Consider the following 6,798-nt stretch of genomic DNA (forward strand, 5'->3'; position numbering starts at 1 on the left):
AACTTTCAAATTAAAGCTTTAAAACTTTATTCTCAGAGAACAATATGAGGCCCTTCAACATTTTTTGGAGGAGGTGGGGGAGGTAATGATTTCAATATCCTACTTGCTCAATAATAATAATAAGTAAAGCTATAGAATAAACATATGGCAGGAAATAAACGAGTAAACAATAAAATTAAAAAAAAAAAAAAAAAGAAAATAAATGTTCGAAACTGTAACCCTTAATTTGATGTTATAGACAGCATAAGTACTGATTTTTCCCCATTTCATTGACCATGCAAGTAATACCAATTAAAAAATACATTTTTTCCCATACAAATGTCTGGAAATGTATACGGGGTGGAATGGGCTGATATAAGGGCATAGATGGAAAGGAGAGTGTCTGTGAAAAAAAATATTGAGAAATGTGTCTTTAAATGCGTAGTAGAAAAGGTGTGAATAGGCCACATTTCCCTTCTAGATCTTCTGAAGGGGTAAGTGAAATATGCAGGGTAGGGTACATGTAACTTGCGGTGTTTTAGCAGGACTTGCACACTATGGATTCTCCTTAGATTCAGAAATATTTTGCGGCTTGAATAAAAAATTGCTATGTTCCAAGATTAATTTAATTAATTCTGCATAAAATTGAAATACATTCCACATGTAAGAAAAGAAGAACGCATGGTAACAAAATAATTGACCATATTTAATAAAGGAAATGAATGCTATAAGTGACATTCAAAGGAAATATTTGTGAAAAGTTTATTTTTTCCAAGCTTCTAGCTGCAATCATTTTTTCTCGAATCATTCTTAGGGGATTACCGGTAGCACTTTTATGGAGTTCAGCTCAAAGCTAAATTGCCACGGAATTCTTGGGATGCATCTGACAGTGAATATCGCCACCCTGTACATTTTTTCGCCGGCGATAATATGTACCTGGCTACCCTTATTGTACATGTCGTTCATTGATACAAATTAACACCGGCGACAAATTGATACTTTTTTCCCTTTATGAAGAATGGACGATGGAATGGTCCATGCATACATATCGGCACATAATGTGATAATACAATGTAAGTGCAGCGAACTTCTACATATTTTATCACCAAAAATATCGTTTTAAAGAATGTTTTACTGGGGTCGGAGAAAGAGAGATTCTTTTATTTTTTTTTTAAGAATCTATATCTCTTAATCATGTTAATCATCATCATAAGAACAACCCGAATACACGTTTTACATGCAATATGGCATTTTTATTGCAGCTGCTTCCACGGAGTTAAAAAATGACACTTGTGCTTGAAAAAAAAAAAAAAAAAAAGATTTGTCATTTAGTGAACATGCAATCTCATGAAATCTTAATATTTGATTCTCGATTTGAATACGATTTTCGTGTATACTCACACGTATTGATGTACACAGAGAAATTTGGATTTATGAACTTAACAGTAGCTTATTGAAATATGCCTACTTAACAAGTCTGTATGAATTACACGTCAATAATATGTATACATATTTTATAGTGTGTAAGTGTTTGAAAGTTGCCTTGTATTTCAAGTTAAAACGTTATCCAACAGAATTATTGTTGAACACCACTAATTCTGTATCAGATGTAGGTAATTTCGGGAGGGTTCACGCTTCATTAAGAAGCTTCAATGGATCAATTCCCTCTCTGGGAGCGTAATCTTTTGATCTGAACTTTCATATCAACAAGTAGCCCTATAGAGCATACGGATAACATAAAAGTTTCTGAAGATATTTTTAGGTTTGGGAGTCTGATGCACAAACACTAAATATAATATGTCAAGATGACATTATTCTGAAGTTTGATAATGAAGATACACTTATTTGTATATTCAGTTGTTAATAAAATTTGTTTAAATAACTGAAACCATCTTAAGCAGAAATAAAACGTGTATGCATACGCAACAATATTTATAAAATATCCTGTTTACACTTTGACGCGAGTGGAACTCGTCAACACAATTTTTATAGGGAACGTGGTTTTTATTGTGAAAATTATTTAATACTCCATACTGAATCACACAATGTAACGAAAACTATAATCCACTGCACTAGTAAATCCCAAGATATAAATCCCAATGTATCAATTTGATAAAGTAATCCTTGTATTAATAGATAAACCTTTACTTTTCTTTAAGAAATAAAACCAATTTTATTCTACCATTTATTTACAGTTTAAAGGAAATAAAGAAACTTATGAACATGAGATTAATTCACCCCAACTTATTTTTATTCACCTCACTTACCTAATAATTTCCAAAGTTATATGTATTTACCAATGAATATTTTATTTTTTATTCAATTCCCTAATTAATCAATCACCAGAGCTACACCTTGGTAAATATTTCGATGCGGCTCGGTGTTTACCAAAATTAACCAAGTCACCAATACACAAGACCTTGGTAAATATTTCGGTGTAAAATTGGTGCTGGTGTTAATTCCCAGAAATAAGAAAAGTAATAGCCGTTTAATAATTTAGGCTATCACAAATAATTTCTCCAAAAGCCCTTGGTGTGCAATAATTTTACCAAGGATTTCGGTGAAATATCAGGTGCCACTTGGTAAATCCTAACCAAACTACATGTATAATAAATGTTTAATTACCAAATCCTCTCTAGCCCGTCTTAATTGTGCCTCCGACATCTTCAAAATAATCAACAAGTCTACAGAGCAATTAACCAATTGACCCTATTTATACTGGTCATCCCCTCATTGACAGTTATATACTGCGGATTAATAGAGATGTTGGCTACCAAACTCCCCCTACCAGACGGCACCCCACTGTGAATAACTAGAAGTTGGGAAGCGATACAAATTAACAAACAAACATTAAGCAATGTATTTACACAGCAATCCACTACTGTAAAATTATATCATTAAACAATTATCAGAAAATATAAAGTTACAAAACTTACTTAGCTGCAAGCATAAGCGTAATCACGGGGGAAGGGCAGCTGAGGTTAGTGTCCTATCTTTTTTTTTGAGAGGGCAAGGGAATTTTTGTGCCCACACCTACATTTCGGGTAGAATTGTACAAAAGAAGATATTGTAACATGTTAACTAGGAAATGCTCGTAGTAGGTTTCAAATTGTAAAACAAACTGTTACTTTATTTGCTTCTCAAATATTTAACTCAGTTGACACCCCCACCCCACCCCTTCCACGTAATGACTGCGTCTTCGGCAGGTTTGTGATGGAAAAATGATCTGAAAAAAGGATACATCGTACTCGTCCATTCCATTTTTTTTTTATGAGCTGCATACCTTCAATTACAGAAACGCGTCACGAAATACATATTAGAGACTTTTTAAGCACCGTCAAATAACTAAATACAAGAAACAGAATTTCATGAAGGGAATGCCCCCCTTTTCAACACTTATGTACAGATATGTGGAGTAAATTCATTGAATCTTGATTTTGGTAATCTTAGGTTAATTTTATCATTATTTACCCAGTTCTGTTAAGGATTATAACAATAATAACTTGATTAATAAACATTAATAGTAGTGTACCTCATATTCAAGTAAGAGTTACAGCAACATAGAATATTCAAATAATAATATAGTTTGTTATATTTTCAACAGTGAAATACTGTAACATTCATGAATGAGAGTGATTTTTGGAACCCTCAGAAGGAACCTTTCACATTGTGAAAATAATGTTGGTTTATAGTGAAAATAACTACAGTAAAACTCGGTTATAGCGAAGTCCTGAGGACCTGTGAAATTACTTCGCTATATCCGTAATTCGTTATATCCGTATTAGGAATTCGTTAATTTTATATAGATGGGGATCCAAGAAAACTTCGCTTTATCCGTGAATTCGCAATATCCGTGTTCGTACTAAACGAGTTTTACTGTACCGAACGCGCCATGTAATACAAAGGGGAACTTATGGGAAACGATCCCGGATTCTTAAGAAAAGGTTAATAGACCACGAAATAGGTAAATAAATTATGTAGTTAAAATAATTTAACTGTGTCTCAAGGGCTGCATTTCATTTCCGATATTATTGAAAATCTTGAACTTTTATTTTCCGGTGTTCTATACTTTTCATATTCGGCAATAAAATTAAACTGGAAACTTTACTCGATATAAAATGTGTTCTTAATGATAGGTCTTCATTGACTACTGTATTAATATTCAATGAAGAAATATTGCATATGTTTAGCTTATGTGATTTAGATCTGGGATAGCCGTTCTTTTGTTTGTCTTTTTGTCTGTAAATATATTTTCGAAGTGCTACGTTTTCTACAGTTTTCGTCCAGTTTTAATATAGCTGCAGAACTGTAGCTCTCCGGAAAAAAATATTGACAGACCGGAAAGCTACAGTGCCACCCATTGAAAAAAGTGTATATTTATTGCGCACAGAAAATTACGCTTTTTCTCGATTAATTTCTCCGTGTTTTTCAAAGTGCCATCTCAAAATATTACTAACCATGTGTTTCTAACATATTCTTTTACTATTTCAACAACAAAACATTCCTTATAGCCGTTGTAAATATCCCTCCTGGGTCTGAAATTGAAACCGTCGAAAATTTTGCCTATGTACACTGCCATTTTGGACGGCAAGATAATTCAGTCCAACGCGCTTCGTGCAGATATCAAATATGAGAGTAGTTGATAGAAATCAAAGGAATATTTTAATATCGAGCTTTTCTGCAGTTGAGGTAAGAATTTGGAAAAATTAATCCAAAATTGAGCGCAACTTTTTGTGCGCAATAAATATACAGTTTTTTCTATGGGTGGCACTGTAGCTCTCTGGTCATCCATTACAATTTTTTTCAGAGCAGCGAGCTACTGATCTGCAGCTAGTTTTAATAAAACTTGGAACATAAATTGGTAGACTACATAAAGATAGAACATAATTAGGCTTATTATATGTACTAGGGATGTCATCGAGTACTCGACTATCGTTCGGTCATAAAGACTATCGACTAAATATTTTTTACTCGGTTACTCGTTAAAAATGTGCTATTGTAATCTAAATTCATTTATAAATCGCTTTTATATCTTCGGTTGTTATCAAAGCTTAGACCCTTTGATTTGCGAAACGAATTATTTTTAACTAGAATGATTACATACTTAATGTCTAATTAAATTAATTCCATGGTGAACATTAAATTCCACCATGGAATTAATTTAACACATTTGTTCACACAAAACTTGCATAATTAAGATTTATCACAGGCTTCTCTTAAATTTTGATGAAAAGAACAGTCTAACTGTTCCACTGTCAAGCGGATCAATAAATGAGTTGGAATTATAGACACGATTGATCGTTCAATTACTTATACATGTATTAGCATCTGGAGAAGAAATTACACGCCATAGTTAGTATTTGATAAAGTGAACTTAAAGACAAGATATGCGGTAGAGATTTTAATTTTAATTAATATACGGAAGCATAAATTATAGGTGTGACAGTGGCTTGCTTTTAATATTGAGTGTACAAGCAATTTGACAAGAAAGTACAGATAAACAGATAAGACAAAAATTATTTTAATGAGCACTCGATTATCGCTTGACTGAAGACCCCGGTTATTCTATTAGGCTACCCGAGTAAATTAACATCCCTAATATGTATATTTTTAAAGATACGTGGATATATATATACATGTAAAGGAAAAAACTGTTATTATTCTTAAATGTTTAAAGTAAATTATGTTGAAATGCAGCACAGTTAAGGCTACAAAAGGGGGGGGGGGGCTAATTTGTACGGGAAATATTAATTATGACATCATACAAAACCAACAATTCTTTAGAATAACACAAAATGAAATGATTTGCTATTTTAAACTGTAGTAGACCATCAAACTACATCAAAACTTACTATAACATGCTGTTTTGTCCTTAGTTAAATCCCACATAGCAAGATATAAACAAGTCTATGATCGCGATGCACTTGTCGATGTGACGTCATTCGTAAAACTTGACGCAGTTTGTACGCAGTGAGAGGCGGATCAAGTAATATTTTTACAACGAAAAATGTATTCTATAATTAAATAAAATATTATTTGCAGATATTTAAGTGGCCATAAACTTGGATGCAATGTCTTCTTTAAGATTTTATTCATATATTTTCTGTACATTTCCTATTTAATTGATACTGCCGTATATTTGTATGCAAGTACATCGGAGGGTAATGTAAGGGTCGTAATAAATCGATCTAGTGCAAGGGCATACACTCAATGGATCATAGTAAACTTTTACAAATAAATTCTAGAAGTATAAAGGTATCTGAAAAGTGCTGCGATCCTGATGAAATCTTGAAAATGAATTAATTATATCTATATTTTTTGCCGTTGACCAGCAAAAAAAATACAGCATGCGGTCATACAAATTTGATTTTAACAATGAAATAGCAGAATCTATATAGGATCGCAGCACTTTTCACAAACTACAATGCGTGTTGAAAATATTTATAAACTAAACTTACAACTTTAACTTGGTTATGCCCTTGCACTAGTGAAATTTATAGGTGACCTCAATATTGTAAGTAGATGTGCTAAAATCACGTGACTGTCGCAACACGTGACATGTCTAAATATAAAATCTAATCGTCCTCAATATGTAGTTATTAACCGTAATTACATTTGTCCAATATAAATAAGGTACTAAAAAGAATCGGCATCCTGATTAAGAATATTTTTTTAATCACAAAAATTGCTGATATTTCCATTGCGCACCTTAACTGTACTGCGATATATATGTTAATAGAGACATGTTAATGACTTGGAATATACGCGGAAGTCTGATTTTGCCGTCCATGAGATCTTACACGATGATCTGTATCTTGG

Source organism: Saccostrea echinata, unplaced genomic scaffold, assembly GCF_033153115.1.
Source record: "Saccostrea echinata isolate AGI-Se365-2 ecotype Australia unplaced genomic scaffold, CSIRO_AGI_Sech_v1 ptg000007l, whole genome shotgun sequence".
Taxonomy (NCBI): domain Eukaryota; kingdom Metazoa; phylum Mollusca; class Bivalvia; order Ostreida; family Ostreidae; genus Saccostrea; species Saccostrea echinata.